General features: G+C 35.7%; 1 protein-coding gene and 2 pseudogenes across 1 annotated transcript in view; all 3 read left to right on the top strand.

Moving 5' to 3' along the window:
• The window catches only part of CCSER1 (coiled-coil serine rich protein 1), a 1,228,673-nt gene that overhangs the window by 32,511 nt on the left and 1,172,645 nt on the right, over positions 1 to 23,517 (top strand). The window lies entirely within an intron of this gene.
• Positions 6,765 to 6,913, top strand: LOC133766146 (U1 spliceosomal RNA; annotated as a pseudogene).
• Positions 18,750 to 19,488, top strand: LOC133765786 (proteasome subunit alpha type-1-like; annotated as a pseudogene).

Raw genomic sequence — 23,517 nt, 5'->3', positions numbered from 1 at the left:
AGTAATTCAATTAATTTAACATGACAACTTTTCTGTGCTTTACAACTTGGCAGTTTCTAGTAATTTAATAGGTTTTTCATTTTTTATTTCTAATAATTCCCATAAGATTCACAGACGTCTTGGAAATACTAATATCATTCAGAGTACAGTTTCTATTAATTTAAAATTTTATTGCTAATTGTAGTTGTTCATCCATTTCAGAGAGTTATCAACACTTCAGCCCAGTGACATTGTCAAAATGAGCATTTAATTCATCTTGGATTTAGGTATTAAACTAGAAAATTGAAAATTTGACCTAATGATTGGATAAGTTTAGTAACAATCCAATTTTTAAAAAATTACAATATTTGTTTAATGTATCTTTTAACATATGCAAAATACTCAAGACATGAATATTAGTAATAGGTTTTCATTTTAAAAAGAAGTGTGTTATAGTGTGGGAGAAATTGAGGTTATTCCAAATAGAATATGATTTGAATAAGTGTGGCAGTCATTACAGGATTGAAGATTTTATGCTTTTCTTGAAAATTACTCCATTTGAAAGATGAGCTGAAATATCTATTTCTACTTGGCGTTAAATTTTTAACGCAACATCTTTGCTGCTGCATGTGGAAGTGAAATCAGGGAAAATGCTATTTGATGACATGCTTAGCCTGTGATCTCTTGTTTGCAATTATGTTTACCATTAACTTGACAAGGTTTTGAAAATATATGTCAGATGAGATGCTTAACACTGACAGATAAAATGAATTTCTGACTCACTGGAGATTATAAAGCCACAAGGAGCGTTTTCCAGTATAGTATTTTTTGAGAAATCTATGAAGAAACTAAACATTTATTTTCACATTATTTCCAGGGACTCTAAATATTATTTCTTATTGTAGTTCTTTTTATGAGTTTAAATGACTCAAGTAAAATAACCAATCTTCTGTGATATTTATTTGTCACATTCATTTACATTTATACTGTTTTGTGTTTTATTGCCAATGGATAAAAGCCTTAACTTGTTAGCATGACTGTTAGGTTGTTTATATATTAAATTCAGTTTCTTCTTTCTTGGATAGAATCTGATATATTGTTATACCAAATCGGTTAACAAATATGTTTTCATTTGAGAATAATGTATTCTGCATTGAATTTGTTTAATTGCAGATATTAAATGAGACAAAACGTGCAAGAACTTGAAGGTATCTGTAGTATATTTTATTACAGAATGCTTAATGTATATACATATATAAAGCACACAAATATCAACTAATAGAAGTTTCAGAACAAGTATCTGGTGGATTAGATGGCACTAATCTGTTCTTCTCGTGACGACCAGCCCTGGATGTACTAAGAATCTGAGTCATCTTTCCATTTGTCCAGAAGGAGTTATCAGAGACCCATCAGCAAAATAAGGCAGCTAGTTACTTTCTTTTAAATGAAAAAATCTGAATTTAAGCCCTTTATTTGTTTGTAGGTGACTGCAATAGCCTTCAAACTGGACTGTATACTTTATTCTTGTCCAGTAGTACATTCTTATGTTGTTATCATAGAAATTTTTTGTACCACAAAATATGTTCTATTACTTTTTTGCCATTTAAATGGAATAGAAATAAAGACCAAGCCTTTAGGACCTCACATTTGCCTTCATCTGTATACTCACTTCTGAATATTTTCTCCTTTACTACTTATGTGTGAATCATACCTAACCAAATTATTTTAATCCAAATTAATTTATTTTGCCTTGCATTCATTTATCTTTTTTTTTTTAAGATTTACTTTATTTATTTGAAAGACAGAGTTACAGAGAGAGGTAGAGTCAGAGAGAGAGAGGTCTTCCATCTGCTGGTTCACTCCCCAGATGGCCGCAACAGCTGGAGCAGCACCAATCCAAAGCTAGGAACTTCTTTTGGGTCTCCCACGCAGGGGCAGGGCCCCAAGGACTTGGGCCATCTTCTAGTGCTTTCCCACACCATAGCAGAGAGCTGGATTGGAAGAGGAGCAGCCGAGACTAGAACCGGCACCCATATGGGATGCTGGCACTTCAGGTCAGGGCTTTAACCCACTGCGCCACAGCGCTGGCCCCAACCGCCATTTATCTTTCTACCCAAAATATTCTTGACCTACAGAAAATTTGTGCATTTAATATCATGTTTCAGTATTTAAACCCTTGGCCTTCTCCCTAGCTACTGTGTACATCAGCCTATTGAAATTATTATTCTTATTCGTATTTATTTATACAATGTTCATGTATTTTACTTATTGCTCAACACAACATAAATTTAGAGACAATATTATACTCACCTGTCTGTCCTTGTACCTAACATAGTAACTTGTGCTTAATATACTTTTAATAAATATGTGAATGAATATATGAGGTTATTTCAAAAGTTCATGGAAAATGGAATTAAAACATAATTTTATTTTGTGGAAAATGTTTTTAAAAGCAATGCCTAGTTTTTCCATGATATGAATTCTTCATGAACTTTTTAAAAGAGGATTTTATATATTTGAGAGCTAGAGTTACAGACAGAGGGAGAGACAAAGAGAAAGGACTTCTACCCTCTGGTTCACTCCCTGGATGACCCCAACAGCTGAAGCTGGTGGATCCATAGCCAGGAGCAAGGAGGTTACTTTAGGTCTCCCACACGAGTGCAGAGGCCCAAGCACTTGGGCCATCTTCCACTGCTTTCCCAGGGAATTAGCAGGGAACTGGATCAAAAGAGAAGTAGCTGGGATATAAACAGGCCCCCATGTGGAATGCTGGTGCTGCAGGCATAGGCTTACCTACTATGCCACAGTGCCAGCCCCAGGGAGGATATTTCTAATACTACATTAATAATATAGTAATACATACAAACACTTGAGAAAACATATTTTCATGAAAATTGTGTATATAAAAATGTATTGAATGTTTTAAACAGATGGAGCCAGGGCTGGCATTTGGCACAGCAGGTAAAACAGCTGTCTGTTAAAGCAACCACCTGCTATGGCAGCATCCCATGTGGGCCCTGTTTCATATCCCAGCTGCTACACTTCCAATCCAGCTCCCTGCTAATGGCCCAGGAAAGGTAGCAGAAGATGGCCCAAGTACTTGGGCCACTGTTACCCTCATGGGACACCTGAAAGAACCTCCTGACTACTAACTTCAGCCATCCGGGGAATGAACCGGAAGATTTCTTTCTCTCCCCCTCTCTCTCTCCTTCTCTCTCTGTAACTCTGATTTTCAAATAAATAATCTTTTAAACATGTATATTAATAAAGAAATTCTGTACCTGAATATAAAGGAATACAATATACCATAAAATACATTTGAAACTGTGTGGGGGCCAGTGCTGTGCTGTAGCGGGTAAAGCTGGCACCTTCAGGGCCAGCATCCCGTATGGGTGCTGGTTGGAGTTCTGGATACTCTACTTCTGATCCAGCTCTCTGCTATGGCCTGAGAAAGCAGTAGAAGGTGGTCTAGGACCTTGGGACCCTGCACTCGTGTGGGAGAGCTGGAAGAAGCTCTTGGGTCCTGTCTTCAGATCAGTCCAGCTTCAGCCATTGTGGCCATCTTTGGGGCGTGAACCAGTGGATGGAAGTCTCTCTCTCTCTCTCTCTCTCTCTCTCTCTGTCTGTTTGCCTCTGCCTCTCTCTGTAACTCTTCCTTTCAAATAAATAAAATAAGTCTTTAAAAAACTGTGTATGTATACTTCACATTTAATCCAGATTTGATACAGTTCAGTTGTTTATTTCTTAAGCATATATTTGTATATTGTATATTTCTTAACTTATTTCTTAAGTTACATATTTCATAGACAGTAGCAAAAATTGAGAATTTTTATTCATTTTATTTTTACAGCACTTTAATATTTTATGGTAGTTCAATAATAGCTTGATTGTCACTGAAAGTTTACAGTCAACCTAACTCCCCTGAAGATAAATGATTGAATTTGAGTGGTCAACCTGACAGCTTTGTAACTTTGAATGCTTTCCATGAACAAATAATTCTTCATTTTTAATTTCTCTAGATTTGAGAAGTGCTTTGAAATACTTACTAAAATTTTGACAGCATCAAAATGGGTCACAATTTACATTTACTCTATATGTACACATGCATTTGTATGTCAGTGCTTATGTGGCCTACCTCATAAGTAATGCCTGTATTATGGTACTTGTATGGATTTAAGTGCCAGTTACATTGGAAAATATTACTATTCTAGTTTGACTTGGTAATGAAAATACAAAAACCTGAGCACTTTTCATATTTTTATAATATTGCATCTTAATAAAAAGTTATAATATAAATGGCTAGCAACTCTGAAATCACATAATTTCTTTCCATGTTTCAGTAGACAGTGTAATTAGTTTAAACAGAATAAACAAAATCCCACCAAGTACAGTAGATCAGAATTTATAGTATTGTTTGTATACCTCATAAAAGTGAATTCTACCTGTTAGACTTCTGATCTTTTTGAGAGGTTTTGGAATATGACTTTCCACATATTTGTGTGTAGCTTTTTTTTCTATTAATGTTTGAGTCTATAGAAAGTAGAAACCATTTTTATTTACCTATGTGGCTAGCAATGTAGCTAAAGTGTAGTAAATGTCAGTTAGTGACTTTGAAAGAATGAATTAAACTATGCTTAAAAATGCTCATAGTTTCCCCTTTAACATAAAATTAAGGCTAAGCTGCAAGGAATTCCCTCTTAACAGACCTAAGAGACAAAGTCAGTCTACACTAGGGAGATTGGAAGGTGATGTTGAAATTAAGCAGGGTTGGAGCATGGGCGCGAGGGAGGATAGGGTGGGAGGTACCACTATGTTCCTAAAGCTGTATACTTGAAATACGTGAAACTTATATAACTTAAATAAAATTTCAAAAAGGCAAAAAAATGAAAGAGTTATTATCCATGTTATAGCATTTGTCAAAATTTTCTTACTTAATAAACTCGATAGTATTCCATTATACCTTGCTACAAAAAAAGAGAAATTACAAGTATATAGACCTTCTTATAGCTCATCACTTATTTAGTAGATATTATATTATGGTTGTAAATGATATAATGTACTTGATTCAAGAATATTATTATCTGCAAATGAATGGGGAAATACTTGAGTGAATCACTGTAAAATGCAGACCCTACTTTTACATTTCAAGTCTTATACTCTTAGCAGTGAAAGATCTTAAATAATGAAGCAGTTAAGTAATCAAAGGCAGACGTGTGTAGTGGCTGAGGCTGTAGAGTGGAAACTGCAGCCCCCAGTACCTGAGTCTACTTTCCAGCTTCTCTCCTGGCAGTGGGCCCTAGTGTTACTTAGCTGTCTCTCTTTTTTCAGTAGATAATGTTCTTATCTTTATACATGATCACCACATATATACTTGTTTCCTTGTAATTATTTAAAATTCTCTACCCTTGTCTTCCAGGTAATCTCATTTTCCTCTTTTTGGATCATTATTCTACATTTTTTTGACTCTTGTTGTCTCTTGCATTACACTGTATGAATTTCTAAGCAGTACTTCATTCAATTAATTATAACTATGGGCAAAGGAGGTGGGGAGCAGAGAAATCCAGCATATTATTTGGAAGGGTTATAAGAGAAATATGGGCACATTCTTGTAGTCTTGATAATATTCAGGGAAAAATCTAGTTTTTTCATTACATTGAAGAACATGAAAATATGATCTTGATCTCGACTTATGTTTAATATTGTTCTAAAGTGTTTGGCAATGTCATTAGACAAGGTAAAGAAATCAAAATTGGAAATAAACTGATAAAATTACCATTATTTGCTAATGATATAATTGTTCATATGGGAAATGTCAAAAGAGTCATTTGAAAGGCAACAAATACAATAGAAACAAAAGGGATTTGGGAGGTGGGTGTTTGTTGTAAGAGTTAAGGCATTGCTAGGAATGCCACTTACACTGGAGTACCTGGTTCCACTACTGTCTCCACTCCATCTACAGCTTCCTGCTAACACACACTCTGTGAGGCAGCAGGGGATGAATCAAGTACTTGAGTGTCTGCTGCCGCTATGGGAGACCAGGTTGGGTTGCTGGCTCCTGCTTTGGTCTGGCTGAGTCCCAGCTGTTGTGTACATTAGGAAAGTCAAACAGCAGAGGGGAGATTTCTCTCTCTTGCTCTGTCAAATAAATAATAAAAATTTAAAAATTAAATATTTAAAAAATCAATTAATATGGCAACACACAATATTAATATGTGGAAACAAATTGGCCTCTTCTAATGAAAAACTGTTTTGAATGCATCATGGAAGTAAACCCCCCCCCTTTTTTTTTTGACAGGCAGAGTTAGATAGTGAGAGAGAGAGAGAGAAAAGTCTTCCTTTTTCATTGGTTCACCCCCAAAATGGCCCCTATGGCTGGCGCCCTGCGGCCGGTGTGCTGCGCCGACCCGAAGCCAGGAGCCAGGTGCTTCCTCCTGGTCTCCTATGCGGGTGCAGGGCCCAAGCACTTGGAACTTCCTCCACTGCCTTCCTGGGCCACAGCAGAGACCTGGACTGGAAGAGGAGCAACCAAGACAGAATCCAGCGCCTCAACTGGGACTAGAACCCCGGGTGCTAGCGCCACAGCCAGAGGATTAGCCAAGTGAGCCATGGAGCCAGCCATAAAACCCATTTTTAATAAATAAATTACTTAAGAAAAATGCATATGCAAAGTATAATATGATTTGACAAAAATTTCTAAAAGATCTTGAGGTATACAAAGGAAATCCTGAAGAAATGGGTGGTAAGTCATATTCCTTGATTTAAAAAAAAAACAAAACCCTGTTCATATACTTGCCTTGCAGGGGAGACACCATGATCCTGAATGTAGTTTTCCCAGGGCCAGGCTCATCCATTGTGCTCAGGATCTGCTGACTCCTGAAATTGTGGGAAACTTGACAGCATAATTTGTGGTGGTGGGGACTGTGTGCTTTCCCCTGGGGGGAAAAAAAAGTTTTATAAAGATATCAGTCCAAGTTAACCTAAACATTCACTGCAGTGCAATAATGTATCATTGGATTTTCAAAAAGAATTATACTAATTTATAGAATATTGGAGAAAATGGACAAGTAAGATAAACCAGAAACCTTCTATTTTTCTTGACAGGTAGAGTTATAGACAGAGAGGGAGACAGAGACAAAGGTCTTCCTTCTGTTGGTTCATCCCCCAAATGACCACTACAGCCAGCACACCGTGCTGATCCGAAGCCAGGAGCCAGGTGCTTCTTTCTGGTCTCCCATGCGGGTGCAGGTGCCCACGCAGTTGGTCCATCCTCCACTGCCCTCCTGGGCCACAGCAGAGAGCTGGACTGGAAGAGGAGCAACTGGGACTAGAACCCGGTGTCCATATGGGATGCTGGCGCTGCAAGGCGGAGGATTAACCAAGTGAGCCACGGTGCCGGCCCCAAACCAGAAACCTTTTTAAAAGTAAGAAGGATAGGGCCGGCGCTGCGGCTCAATAGGCTAATCCTCTGCCTGCAGCACTGGCACACAGGGTTCTAGTCCTGGTCAGGGCACCGGATTCTGTCCCAGTTGCCCCTCTTCCAGACCAGCTCTCTGCTGTGGCCCGGGAAGGCAGTGGAGGATGGCCCAAGTCCTTGGGCCCTGCACCCCATGGGAGACCAGGAGAAGCACCTGGCTCCTGCCTTCAGATCGGTGGTGCGCCGGCTGCAGCGCACCGGCCGTGGCAGCCATTGGAGGGTGAACCAAGGCAAAAGGAAGACCTTTCTCTCTGTCTCTCTCTCTCTCTCTCACTGTCCACTTTGCCTGTAAAAAAAAAAAAAAAAAAGTAAGAAGGATAAAGGGGGCACTATCCTATCGGTTATTGAAATGTATAAAGCTTTCGTAATTAAGAAGGTGTGCTGTTCTAATAGGCATTAAAATATAGTGTAAAGCCACAGAAATTAAAGTTTGGTTCTGGGGCCTGCACAGTCATTTCAATCAAAAATCAGTGGTACTGGATATGGATTGAATAGAAGTTGAGGCATTATTGGACTAAACTACAAATAGTGTAGTGTATGGCTGCGGTAAGAAAGTGGTGAGAAATGCATGCAGAAATGTGGATAGATTTGAGGATTAGAAATCATAGGACCACAAAGAATTTTCTTTCTCATTCTAAAGAGACTGAATTTCAATTCTGAAAGACATTTAAAAATGATTTTGTCAGATTTCTACATTAAAAATTCACCCAGAAAGCCTGTTGATTTGAACAATATGGTGTGGACCTCTTTTTCTCTGCTCCTCCCTACACATAGAACTGTAAACTCTGAAAACAATGAAACAGCAACTAAAGGAACGTTCTAAAAGTTGATAAGAAGTAGGAACATTAGTTTGAAGTTACAGAAATGGAAGAATAGCCCAGGGAATGAGAATGACAGGGAATCCTATAAATTGTCACCAAAGAAAAGGATAAGATGCAGGTCAGAGTTTTCTTGAACCACCCCCCCACCCCCAGCATGAAAAAGCAGCCCAGGTGAGTGATAGCCTCCTCTGGAGCCACAGGAGTCCCTTTGGTCCCTCTGAAAACAAAAGCCGAGCTCCACATCCCAATGCACAGGATGCACTCTTTCCTGTAGGGCTGGGGATATAAACAGACATAGGGCGGCTGGTTGGCAACTGTCAGAGGGACCCACCACAAGGAATCATCCAGCTCTGGAAGCTGTTAAGGAAAACAGCATAAAATTAATGAAAGAAGTTTTTAAAACTAGAACCATCATATGAACCAGCAATCCCCACTTATGGGTGTATATCTAAAGGGAAAAATTGCTATTTCAAAGAGATATTTGCACTTCCATGTTCATTGTGCCTTTGTGCATGTTATCTAAAATCATGAAACATCCAAAATATTCAGCCATTTAAAGAATTTCTACATGGATGAAGCTGGAGGAAATGATGCTAATGAAATAAACTAGACACAGAAAGACAAGAACTGTATGATCTCACTTATTTGTAGAATCAAATAAAGTCAAACTTATATAAGCAGAGAATGGAGCAAACAGTGGTTACAGGGACTGAGAGGGGTTGAGAAATGAGGAGATTTGGCCAAAGGGTACAGATTTTTCACTTATAAGAAGAATATTTTCTGGGAATCCAGTGTGCATCATAGTGACTATAATTAATGATATTGTAATATATACTTGAACTTCACCAAGAGAGTAGATCCTCAGTAATTCTCTCTCTCTCTCTCTCTCATACACACACACACACACACACACAATGGTATGTGAAATGATATAAGAAACTAAGTAATTTCATTTTGGAATCATTTATATACCTTAAATATACTTCATTTTCATGATCAGCATAATATGAAAAATAAGTAAATAAACCTATGAATGCCTAGTGTTTAACAATTTTTGTGTTAGGCATTTTTCCTGTCCTTTTAAGTACTGGAGCAATCAAGTAGAATCTGGCACATATGTTTTCAAATTGAATTCAGACAATTTCTGAGATTTTATATTTAGTGGAAAGATTCTATATCTATTAGACATTTCGCCATATTTGTATTGCTGGATTTCTTCCAGTTTCTTCATTCTGCTTCCAGTTCACCTTGTTGTGGCAGTGGTAATAGTTGTGTTTTTTTTTTAATTACAGATTGATTTCTTTCTAAATATAAAGCTTCTTTTGTTAATCCCTCAGCACTATTAGTTCTCCTTGAATCCATCACTTCATTTTTTGTCCTATTTGCTCTGCTAAAAGCATGGAGAATATTGAGCCTCAAAGAGTTTATTTTTTCTAAGAGTACATAGCTAACTGGCATGAAGACTAATTATTTCTGCAAAAGACTCACTTATCTTCTCTACTAAATTTTCTTTGTTTTTGAACTATTTATTATTTATTTTTATTTGGAAGGTAGAGAGACAGAGACAGGGAGAGATAGACAGAAGAGCACTTCCATTTTCTGGTTCATTCCTCAAGTGCTCACGACAGCCAGAGTTGGCCAGACCAAAGCCAAGAGCCTGGAACTCAACTCAGAAGCCCAGAATGAAGCCCAAGTTTTTGGTTCCTCTGAAAACAAAACCCAAGGTCCACATCACTATGCTGAGGCATAGGAGAGCAAGTCTATAAGCATAATATCCTTTTTACTCTGTAATTAAATGTTTTGCAAGATTTTTGAAAGAAAAATCACCTTGATTCTTGGCATCTGTTCAGATACTGATTTAATGGCCCTTGAAGTGGAATATACTGTCTTCTGCAGTTGCTAAACCAATTGAAAGAAATGGTTTCCAAGGACCATATGTCTGCCAAAGGGCTATTGTGAATTATTGTAAATATAAATTATTGTCTTGCCAAGATACAGAGATTATTTCCATGTTAGAAATAGTCAAGTGTGAATGGGTTTCTTTGGTAGGCATTGGGGAACAACCCGTTGTCTTAATTGGCCAACTACAAATTATTGTATTTTAATTTTCTGCTATATCATTTGATTCAGTTGATACCATGTATCTTTGCAAATTTATATAGTTAATAATAACTTTTCTATAATTATCCTGGCAGATTACAGTGTTTTTCCTTGAATAAAATGTTTATGCAACTTAAATTATTACAAAGATGTTATATACATTTCTTGTGTTTAGACATTTTAGCATCTATAACTGTACTATTTTGTAACTTCTAATAGTTTAAGTTCTACAACATTTTTTCACCTCACTATGTTATTGAAATTTTATTTCAAAGATAAGTTATTGATTCATTATTAATTTTAAGAGTTAATGATCTTAATATGGTTAATATTTGCAGTTATTTTAAATTGATAAATATTGAAGTGATTGTAAAATTTTCTGAAAGGGATAATTATATGTCTTTTTTGTAAAAACAATCTAAACTATGTACTTTACATAGTGGTCATTAATAGATAGTATTTGAGATTCAAATGCTTGAAAGGATCATAAAGTATTTGACTTTGAAATACTTTGAAGTAAACATTTTAAACCTCAGTGTCTTTATATACGAAATGAATATAGTATCTACCTTACATATTTGAGGAAAGAATTAAATGAGGTTATCAAATAAAGAGTGTGATGGTGAGACAATTTTATTATCTTAATTCTGTTTGATGGAAATATTTTAAAATCATTAATAGACCACTTACAAATCATATAAACTCATGCATGATGCAGTGTTTCTTTTCTTATTCTTAATTTCTGATAATGGTTGAGAAAATAAATTAAATACTGTCTAATCTGCTAGAAGAGAACAATAAAGCTATGATATTCACATCAAAATTAACCAATATTCTTTTAGTTTTGAAAATTTACGAAATTTAAGGAAGAAATAAAGAGCTTGTCTAGATGAGTTCATACCGAATTGAACCTGCAGAAAATACATAAATCAAATATATTTAAAACACTCAAATATGCTATTATTTTTTATTTTAATAAAAATGATGAAGTCTATTCCTTTTAACTCAATGGGGAATAATTGAGGAGAGATTATATTTATATACTTAATTTGTTTTTGACATCCAAACATGGTTGAATAACAGAATTACGGTACCATATTGAAAATATTTTAAAATTACAAACCTTTGAGGTTTGTTTAAAGATTATTTTATGTATATTTAGTATACTACCCCTCGTTGTAGGCCCTTTAACAAAGGATTTTAACATTTAGTATTCTGTGTAGTAGTCTTACTGTGGTCCACTTGATGGCAGTATTGTACTTGGTAAAATAACTTGTGTCGTGTGATTTTTATACTTGGTTTCCTGTGTAATAGTGTAAGTAAGCCTTTCAATTAAAATATAAATTATGAAAGACTTACTTTACGTGAATACCTAAGTGGTTATGATTCAGAATATTTTGTGTAGGAATCAAACTGAACGTTATAAAACTGTTACATGTGGGAGAAGGAGTACTCTTGACAAATAAGGAAGTCAAAGTTTTCCAGGATTCACAAAGCGTTGACTCTGAAAGATTTTGTCTTTCGTCATTCTTATGCACATCTTCTTTACTGAAAAATGTAATTAGGAACTTTATTAAAAAAGAAGAATGTACATTCATAGGTTAAGAAACCTGCATAAAAAAGAATGTGCATCTCTAGGTTAGGAGGCCAACTAATATACTTAAAATAGTAGGGATCATGGCATGTGCCACAAAAGGAGTTGACCTCTAATGGCAGGGTAAGTGTTTCTGTTTCCCTCCAGTTGATATGATTTAGAACACCAATCAAAACTAGCAGCTCAGCTTTTTTACTAGAATTAAGGAGTAAAAGGGCATTTCTTGCTTTTCAACTTCTTCTACAGCTTTACTGAAAGCAAATCCACATGATGATAATAAAAATATTTTAGTTAAAAATGTTATATAAATTTTAAAATCATCATTCCAACAATTAGATCCACATTGTGGAAAACGCCTCAAAAAATACATGAGTTCCTGGGGAATTCATCTGATTTTTAAACTTAATTAGTAGAACCATAGCAACCTAAATCTTAGTTACTATCTAAGGTTTAACTAAGTAAAAGAAAACTCTAACTGCTTGTAAAATATTAGCATTTTGACCAAAGATGTGATAAAAATAAGAGTAAGTAATTTAGTATATCAAATATTCACATCAATATGATGATTCTTCTGTTTTCCTGAATATTATTTACTTTTTCTAGTATTTAGATTGCCTCACCTTGAGTTTTAGTGATTTAGATTAGAAAAATGTGTGCCGGCACACCGGGTTCTAGTCCCGGTTGGAGTGCCGGATTCTATCCCGGTTGCCCCTCTTCCAGGCCAGCTCTCTGCTATGGCCCGGGAAGGCAGTGGAGGATGGCCCAAGTCTTTGGGCCCTGCACCCGCAAGGGAGACCAGGAGAAGCGCCTGGCTCCTGGCTTTGGATCAGCACGATGCGCCAGCCGCAGTGGCCATTGGAGGGTGAACCAATGGCAAAAAGGAAGACCTTTCTCTCTGTCTCTCTCTCTCACTATCCACTCTGCCTGTCAAAAAAAAAAAAAAAATGAGTAGGAGTGGTCCTTTGGTTTAGAGGTTAAAACACATTGCAGTGCTTGGCTTTGTTTCCTAGCTCTAGCTCCAGATTCCAGCTTCCTACTAATACAGATGATGTAAGGGAGCAGTGATGACTCTAGGGAATGGAATCATGCTTCCCATGTGGGAGAACTGGATTGAATTCCCAGCTCCCAGCTTTGGCCCTGCTCAGCCCTGGCCCAACCCCAGCTATTGCAGGAATTTGGAGAGTGAACCAGTGAATAGGAATGCTCTTTCTGTCTCTCTGCTTCTCAAATAAAGGACTTTACAACAATATTAAGGGCACACATTCCTTGTAGTCAAAGTTCTGCTACCAGGAGTCAGATCACCCTGCCAAAGGTTAATATCCTTCACCACTAGTAATTACCTGTACAACTTTGGCTAGATCACTTAATTACATCTCTTCATCTGAAATCTGGAATTATTGATATTATTTCAGACATGAAAAGTACTTAGAAACAAGTGCATGGTATGAAGTAGTTCTCCATAAATGTCACTAATGTTTTTTCTTAGTATATAATCTAAACAGAATGGATCAAATAGCTGAGAGTTATTTGTGGATGAGTATATGTAAATGTATATTTCTATATATATATATATATACATATATACATACACACAGACACACACACATGTACAAACACACATATATTTTTAAAAGATTTTATTTATTAAAAAGAGTTGGGGGGGGGGGAGAGAGATCATTCATCTGCTGATTCACTCCGCAAATAGCTGTAACAGCCAAGGGTAGGCCAGCCTGAAGCCAGGAGCTTCTTGCAGGTCTCTCACATGGGTGGATGGGCCAAGAACTTGGGCCATCCTCTTCTGCTCTTCCATGCTCATTAGCAGGGAGTTGGATCAGAATTGGAGCAGCTGGGACTTGAGTCGGCGCCCATATGGGATGCTGGGATCACAGGCAGTGCCTTTACCCACTACGCTGCAACACCAGCCCTGTAAATATATATATATATATATATATATATATATATTTTGAAAAATGTTACAATAGGAAAAAAAGATTAGTTTGATTGCCAGGTTTATCGCATATACAATAGAATCTGATAATATTTTATTAAAACATTATTTTGATACTTTATGTAGAAAGCCAAATTTGGAGGAGAAACAAGTTAGAAGACTTTACAGTAGCAACAATGAATGTTTAGTAGGATATCTATAATTTATGTTAATGAATTACAGCAAATGACAAGGGAATTATCATTTCTGACCCTATTGGTTGGTATACAAGTTTTGAGTACTTAATCATAATCATCAACTGAAAAGAATGTCAGATAAAATGTGATGGCAGTAATTTGGTGTCACATAGCATCATATGTTCAGTTGCCAAGTGGACACCATATGAGATGCTGAATTCATAGAGATTTTATGGAAAGCTTAAGTGCTGATGAAAAGGAATAGTGGATGCAATGATCTTCTAGTTGATCCTAAATAGTAAGCTGTCATAGGAATAGTGGAAAGCAAAACCATTCAGGAAGGGCATTATAAGAACACATAGTCAAGGGTGGAACAATGCTAGGAAAGCAATTCTCAGTGAAAATGTTACATATGCGAGTGCCTTAAAATTGTAAACCACTATAAATGTTAGTTATCACCATGTACTTTAAAAAGCATCAGTAAATTTCATAGTGTATTTCCTTTATTTATTTGCTAGACCCAATGGTTTATATATTGAATACACAATCCCTAGATCATGGAAATATGCTGAGTTCCAGGATAAAATCAATGCTCAGCTAGTTTTGTGATAGGAAGGTTATGTAATCAATAGTTTACAATTTGATAATCAAAAAGATCCACATGTGAAGGTTATGTTTATTTTGTAAGATAGCGAGCTTGGTAATATAGTCTTCACTCCTTTATGAGTTTTTCCCCTCTAGGATGACTAGGCAGAGAGTAGTTCTTCACAGCTCTGTTTCTGCCAGCACCCACTTATATACTTGATAATGGTCAGTGAGACACTTATGATTTACTGTACGGAAAAGATGACATTCCTTCAGAAGTAAATTTTGTTTTGTCAATACATTATGCAACATTAAGAGTTAATTTTAGTTACAGTGCTCTGCTTTCTTCATAAAAGTTCTTTGTTTAAGATTTGTTTATTTGTAAAGCAGGATAGGAGAGAGAGATCCATCTCTCTTCCATCTGCTGATTCACTTCCCACATGGCTGTAACAACCTGGGCTGGTTGAGGTCAAAACCAGGAGCTTGGAACTGTCCTCTTCTCCCATGGGGTGGCAGGTACTTGAACCATTCTCCCCTTCTTACTCAGGCACACAAGGAGGAAGATAGATCTGAAGGAGAGTAGCTGAGATTTGAAATGATGCTCCAAAATGGGATGCCGCTGTTGCAAGTGGGGCTTAACCTGCTGCACCACAACTCTGACCCCTCACCATAATATTTTTGCTTTCTCTGGAACCATAATAGAGGGCCAAAATAGAATGATGTTTAACATACCATACAGATCAGTACATTCATAGTTAATTTATGTAGGTAAAGAATTTGAAGAACTGATAGTGACATCGTGTCACTATATTTTCTATCTAGTATTCTTAAAAGGAGTCAAATGCAATTTTGTTAAAACATGAAAATCTATACTTCTGATTTCCAAAGACATGCACTCTTAAAATGTATATAGTGTTTTAGAAATAGTTTACAATAATAGTTAGAAAGCAGATTACTGAAATTTTGGTTTTAAGTTCTACTTTTGCTATTGTCTTACATATCACATAGCCCTCAGTTTACTTATCTGCAGAGCAAGAATAATGTGTGTATGAAATATTTATATATTTGTGAGGATTTAGTGGGATTATAATTGTTAGTAGTTTTATTATTGCTTCAGATATCAACACACAGTTGGCTTTTAATAATTGTTAGCAACCATTGTGAGTAGTGCAGGTTTTGTGATTCTCTATGGTTGCTTCTGCTCTACTTCTTTTTTGCTATCTGCTCTGCAAAAATTAGCTTCAAATGAATTTAGAACTTATTTTTATATGTGTCATAGTTGGATGTTTCTCTGGAAATACTGGATTAAACCCAAATGGGTCAAAATAGCCTGTAGCTCATGGTTGATTTGGAATGAATATTTAACTAATACAGGCAGTATTTTGGTGGGCCAGAGGGTGTCAGGAGATGAGTCTCGTGTGTCTGCAGGTCTTAGGAGAAGAAGCACTTTCTGCCTTTGAGTTGGGACAACCTTTTCAATTAAGTCTGTATGGGAATGACAGTCTTGGAAGGTAGATACAGTGTTTCTCTTGAGCAAAAACCAAGTTGGCCTCCTCTCTGCCCCTCCCTTTGGGGCGAAAGTCAAGCAAGGCTACCCTTCCCATTTTAAATGACTCAGGGTCATCAGATCCTCTCTGTGGGGGCACCCTACTGCATCTGCAGGTAACCTATGGTCCTTTTTTATGTTACCTTAATAGAACTTAGGGCTCAGAGAATGCATGAAGTACTGACTGGTTATTACTGTTGCTATGAATAATATGTTTGTATTCTAATCCAGGGATCTCACATCTTATGTCATCATTCAAGAAATTAAATATTGTCAGGTAATACCAGAACATGCAGTGAAATTATATACCCTTTACATTCTCTTTTATACTATCTTTCATAGAGAGTTAGGGAATGGAGAGTTTTGATGGAAACCTAAAATGCCAAAATGACATGTAGGAAGCATTTAATATTTAACTCTTCTAGATAAAAATATTTCTAACATATAAGAAGACATCCATTGCTTTTTAGACATTACCAAAAGCATAAAAATAATGCTATTAAAATTTTTTTCAAAGCATTAATCAGTAAAATCATCTCAAAGTAGTCATCATAAATTGTTTTGTTTAGAGAACCAAAAGCTAAGTATTATTGAAAATGCATGTGTGTTTCTCTCTAGTTATTATGTAAGCTATCTTTTCTCCAGAAAAAAATAGAATATCTGAACATTAAAATTGGACCAAGTTAGTTAGAAAAGAGTCCCAAATACATCCTTCTCAATAATTTCTTTTCCAGTGTTTTTTTCCAATTTTGCTGTCCGCACACTGCAGGATCATCATAGCTACAGACGTCCCTCAGCTTTTGGTCTTCCATTTACTCTATCAGGACTTTTTTTTTTTTTTTTGGACACTAGAAAGGCATCTCTCCGTGGGCTACAGTCCAATTGCAGTGAACTAGGCTTCCTTCCATTGCAGTTAAAGACCATGTAACATCAATATTTTCATATAAGGGTTGCCTATGAGTAAACCACTTTTGTCAGTCTTTAGATTTATATGTTTGAAATTCAGTAAATGTACCTTATTATTAAACAGTTGATATTGTACTGTCTATGATGCTGACTTTGTAAGTAGTAACTCCACGCAATAACTCTGTTATCCCTATTTTACATGTGAGAAAACTTTGGTAAGATTTTTTCTTTCTGCACTTGAAACATAGCCATAAGGTAAAGCTGGGAATCAGCATGAGCAGGGGAATATACAGTTGAAGGAGTTCCAGTCTCTGATTTCTGGTTTATATAATTGTTAGATTACTTATCTTCTTGGCAATTTCTAAGCAAGAATTTATCATAGTACTTTGTAATTATTTGAGTTTGTTATCTCCTTAAATAAACAGTAGCCCAAGAGCAGGACAATTTGTCAAGTAAATTGAGGTGGTGTTTTTTTTTTTTTCCCTCATTTTTGTATTGCTAATCCTAAAGAAATACTAGTAGACTTTGACATCTAATAGGTACTCCATAGATGCCTGTTGAATGAATATCACTATGGTTACTAAAGTATACCAAATCCCTAGGAGTTTATTTCTTGCTTTGTATTTCCTGTGTTTAAGTACACTCCTGTGTTTCAATTTTATTCCAAAAGATTACTTATCTGAACGCTACTCAGCTTTTTTTAATGTGATTAAGCAGAGACTTTCAAGTATAGAAAGGAAAATAAAATCTTTAGATTATTTAATAACGACATGTGGCTTCCCAAAAAAGCTAAAGAAAATTTTCAAGTGAAACACAAAACAATGATGTTATCTTATTACTGAATATATACAATTTTAAACAAGATATTTTGTGATTTTTTTATGTGACTTTGTGCATTCATTTCTCCACCTATCATGTTAGTACATACTAGTGGTTTGAACTCTTGGAAATGTACATTTGTTATACAAAATGAGAGAATGATGCTTTTAATATAAAATTATCTCCGTGGTCACCTTATAGTGATATTTTTGTTGTGCCCCTCGTGAAACCATTTGGGGCCACATTTTCATTTGTTACTTTTTCAAAATCAACATGTTTTATTTTAAAATGTGCTCCTTGTGAACTTAGTGTCATTATTGGGAAGTGAGTGAATGAGCACAGTAGTATTGGCTATTCACTGGGTTTATAATTTTTTCTCTTATAACATGGTATGAAAGAGCTTCTTACACAAACCAAAAATAATATCTACTTATTTTTGCCTTTAAATATATAATAAAATACTTTTTCTGAGATAGAAGTAGACTGTGGGGAAATAGAATGTATAAGCTTTTAAATAGTCTTTTTCCTTAGAGTCATGAAATCTATCTTCCCATATTCATGTTTTCACACAAACACAATGTTCTTCATTTCCAAGGATAAAGCTCACTATCTTTTGTGAGAGAAGTGTGAAGACTGTGTAAATTGTCACATGAAAATGAAAGGTTAAGATCTGCTAAAATAGATGGTGTTGTGATTTAAAAGTTAAAAGAAATTCACAACTTTGAAAACATTAATTTGACTTATTAACTGGTGGAAATATAAGCCATGGAGAAGTCCCATAGCTAGACCTCTTAGTGAACTATGGTTCACAACCAATATGACAATAATATGACTGGAGCTCTCAGGGCAGGATTCATAAAACTGAATACGCAATGAAGGCTGTTAAGCAAGTTTCAACTACAGTTAGTCTGAAATCAAAAGCCAATGCAGTACTGACTACATTGGAAAGGGAACATCAGAGCTAGAAGCTCATTGGAAGAAAATTCTCCAAGTTGATAACCATTTTGATATCTCAACTGCTGGGCTTACTTCCCAAGCAAGACTGTCATGTAATTTTATGTGCCAGTAGTGTTTGGATTCTGAATGTTTGTTTAACAGACCACCTCCTATGTCTCATCTTAACATCTCTTGCTGGAAGCAGAACTAAAAAAAAAAAAAAACAAAACAAACAAACAAACAAAAAAAGCATGAAATACAGTATGTCCAGAGACTATATGGAATTGGACTGCCTATTGCTAGTTTTGGTAATATGGACTGTACTGTTTCCAAACTTGTCCACATGCTAACTGTTTGGACTGCAGAACTACAACCATTGGTACCCATTTTCAATCAGCCTACATTTGCTTAGAAAGACATATGAAATACAGTTTATATGAACTGGTTAAACCATGATGTGTATGCATTAAGAGAAACTCTTCCTGCAGAGCAGGACCTAACAACCAGGTTTCCTGTTGGTAAAGACTTGTAGTTTACAATCAATGAGGATAATGATGTGTTGCCATTCCTGGAAGGTCTTCTATACATTAGCTTAGCCTGCTGATGAACCTGTAGGAAAGGTTGATGAATTAGTGGACCTTAAGTGATAAACCAGCCTATATGTGTATTATAAATGTGTAAGAATATGAAGAGCACATACTCGTGACAGTGACCTATACTTTGAACCAAAAGGTGCATGGTGGTCAGATGATATGTTTTACAAATAAACCCAGTGGTTTTTGCCAAGCAACTTCACTGGAAGCATATAATGAGTATATTTTTCTTTAAGAAGACCAATATAAACCATTTAGTAGTAGTAGTATTGGTGTCTGAACTAAAATTTTATCATGAAAAGTGGATAATCTTAGAAATCATTTTTGGTGTCTGTAAGGGATGGATTCCCAGGATGGCCGTGGAAACTGAAATCTTTGGGTACTCCAATATCTATTTTAAAATGGTGAACTCTTTGAATATAACCTGTGCACATCTTTCTATTCCTTTAAATCGATGGAAGATTATTATGTTGCCTAATATATTAGCAACTACAAAAAAGACCTTTTCTATAACTAATTCTCAAAATTTAATCTGAGTTTCTAGTGTCATACAAGGTGTAGCTGCACATGGTTTATTTACCTTTGGAAGAGATAAAATGAACCCAATTAATCTCCTTAAAATCTCCCTGCTTCAAGAATCCAGTATCCTTCCAGAGAATAATCCTTGTACTGTGTTTTTAAATAAAAAAATCTGTGATATTATTCTCTTCAAGAATTGCCCCTTTTGATTCTATAGATATGTTTCTTAATTATGTTAATATTTTAATTTAATATCATTGTTGAATATATACACAAAATTTATTTATAAATATATGGCTATTCCTTAAAAGATCACATATTTAGCACACTTTGTGTACTTTACATTTTCATATTTAGGTAATATTATTCAAAATATGAATAGGAGCATACATACTGAAAATGTCAGCTAACCAGTTCCCTGACAACTAGTAATTAGCCAAAGAGGAAAGAAGTCATAGGAGAGGTTACTGTAAAGACACCATGACAACAGAAAATACTGTGGTTTTTTATTATTGACATAATTGACAAAAAAATTTTAAGTGTAAGTAGTCTTAGAGGTCATCTAGTTCAGAATGTTTTCAATATGAATGAACAGATCTGGTTAAGTTAATAACAATGTAAAATTAAACCACTGTTAGGACCAGGGTCATAATACAGCTCAAACAATAACAAGAATTTCCTTGCAATTGTTGAATAAAGATATGTGAAAAACCATACTTAGAGAAGATTGCTTATAACAATCCACTGTGAAAAATGTGCATGTCCTAGAAAAAAAGGAATGTGACTAGAATAATTTAGAATACTGGTGAATAAACTTTTTACTCTAATGTGTATGATCTGAAAGAGAAAATAAGAGAATAAATTACAAAAATTAATCCTTAAATATAAAATAATAATCTGCGTCTTATATTAGCACATAGTTCTGTGGTGTAAGCTAGATAATTTATTTAAAAAAAGTTTTAAAATGGAATAACTTACTCTGAATGGAGCAGTAAGAAAAGGCATAGAATTTGCGTAAAGGTTCCAAAACAGGCAATGGAAGAAGAAAGCATTATTGTGAGGATTATACAAGTGGAGATACAGAAGGGGAAATGTCCAAGTTGTGTTAGAGTATGGGCTGCTTAATAGGTCACTTTTAAAAATTATATTGAGGTTTTAAATATATATATATACATATATACACATATATGTATATATACATATATACACATATATACATATATATATACATATATATATAAGTTTTTAAATACTGTCTCAGAATCTTGGCATCAGTCTTTAATTTTATTACAAGCAATTACAGTGTTTTCAGAAGAAAACTAGTATTGTGAAACTGATTCCTACATGGTAATAATCTGATGGTAGCACGTGAACACACTAAATAAATGAAGGAATACAAGACATGAGAATTATGGCAATAGCCAACACATACAATGGTGAGGTTCCAAAGTTTATTAAGCCACACTACTATTCAGGCATCCAGCCATCCATCTTTCATCATATATCTGTTGGAAGTCTTCTGATTAGAGGGTAGTGTGATAGATCAAAGGGTACTCACAAAAATATCTTATTTTCAGTTCACTCAGTTTACTAGTATATATGTGTGTGTGTATAAAGAAAGTTAAGGACAAATGGTAACTAGGACAGATTTTCTTTTTTATTTTTTTTAATGATTTATTTTTTTGACAGAGTTATAGAAAGAGGTAGACACATACACACACACACACACACACAGAGAGAGAGAGAGAGGGAGAGAGATGGATCTTCCATCTGCTGGTTCACTCACCAAATGGCTGCAACTGCTGGAGTTGAGCCCATCCGAAGCCAGGAGCCAGGAGCCAGGAGCTAGGAGCTTCTTGCCGGTCTCCCACATGATACAGGGGCCTAAGGACTTGGGCCATCGTCTACTGCTTTCCCAGGCCATAGCAGAGAGCTGGATGGGAAGTGGAGCAGCCAGACTCAAACCAGCACCCGTATGGGATTCTGGCGCTGCAGGCTGGGATTTTAATCTGCTGTACCACAGTGCCAGCTCCAAGGAAGGATTTTCTAGAAATGGTGCTTGATGAATAAGAAATATTGCCCTGGTTGAAAGAAGTATTGGAAGCCATGGGGTTACTTATGTACAAAATATAGTACTCTAGAGTATTGCATATTAGCCAAACTAAATATGCTGCCGTATGTTTGGAATAAAGTATGTATTCAGTGAAATAGTGAGGATGAAACGGGAAATAGTTGTACTCATTGAAATCACAATTAACCAACTTTTTGCTGTGCATCCTCTTCTGTCAGATATGGATTTCCATTATTTTTGTTTTTAATCCAGTCATTTATTTTATAATTAATGGCTTTAAGAAATATAATTTGCTCTGTATTTTTTAAAAATTGAAATAATAGTAATGGATCTATAGTTTACTGAGAATATTCTAGTCCTTTGACAGAGGATAATTATTCATATGTCCCTAGCATTCTTTCTTGTCTAATGAGTAAAGTCACTATCTTTGTTATGAATTGTCTTTTCATGATATTTGTATAGGGAAAAAACAGTGTCTCCATTTGCATGAAAGGGCAGCCATTTTTAAAATTGTAAAATATTTGAATGTGTAAGCTCATATTCTGCACCTGTAATGTGACCCACTGCATTTACAGATGTTACCCTTTGCATTCTCTTGTGGGAATTTGGGCTCACAACTGGCGTAAAAAAAGGTGGATACTCTTTCTACTTGTTAGGAGTAATACAGTCATTTTCCTCTAAGCCAAAGAGCCTTGTGGCTTCTGCAGGTGTCTGTCAAACAATGGCAGGCTAATGTGTTAGCTTTCCAGAAAGGTAACCTCTTAATACCTTCAGAGTTTTTCAGTTTTGTCAGTAAAGATGGGATTATTACAGATACTATATGTCTAGAAGATGATAGATGAAAGCCTTGTGGTTTGATAGAAGGATCCAAGGAAATTTTGTTGGAATTGGTGATGAACATGTTGACCAGATTAATGGCCAGTCAGGCAATAAATTGACCTCCACTTCATTGTTTTTTTTTTTTTTTTTTTTTTTTTTTTTTTTTTTTAATAAGGATTTGAAGTTTGGTAGCAAGCAGAGTTCTGGGAAGTAAGTATAAAGAGATCAGCTTGAACAGAGCCAGGGTTGTTTCAAATTCTCCTTTCCTTGTGTGTAGATAGTGGGTGGGAGGGGGAGTGTTTCCTTGACAATCAAATTTAACTGATGGGATTTGGCCAAGGTTCCACATTGATGTTGTGGGCTTGGCCCTCTGAGTAAATTCTGTGTACTATTTTTACCCCTCATTTCTGAATACAGAGTAGAGACTTGATGCATTGTATGGGTTAGTACTTTCCTGTTGAGTTAAGCATCAGGGGAAAGCCTCCCATTGAAGAATGACTGTGTGCAGAGAAGCGATAGTACCTCGGAGCCCTACAGCATAATTACTCTTTAAAGCTACAGTCACTGTTGCTGATTATTCTGCCAGTTCTACTCTGGAAGAAGGGAGTAGCTTCCAGCTGATAGGTACCCT

This window comes from Lepus europaeus, chromosome 8 (genome assembly GCF_033115175.1).
Source record: "Lepus europaeus isolate LE1 chromosome 8, mLepTim1.pri, whole genome shotgun sequence".
NCBI lineage: Eukaryota > Metazoa > Chordata > Mammalia > Lagomorpha > Leporidae > Lepus > Lepus europaeus.
Note: the sequence above shows the minus strand (reverse complement) of the source record. Positions and strands in the feature narration are given on the sequence as shown.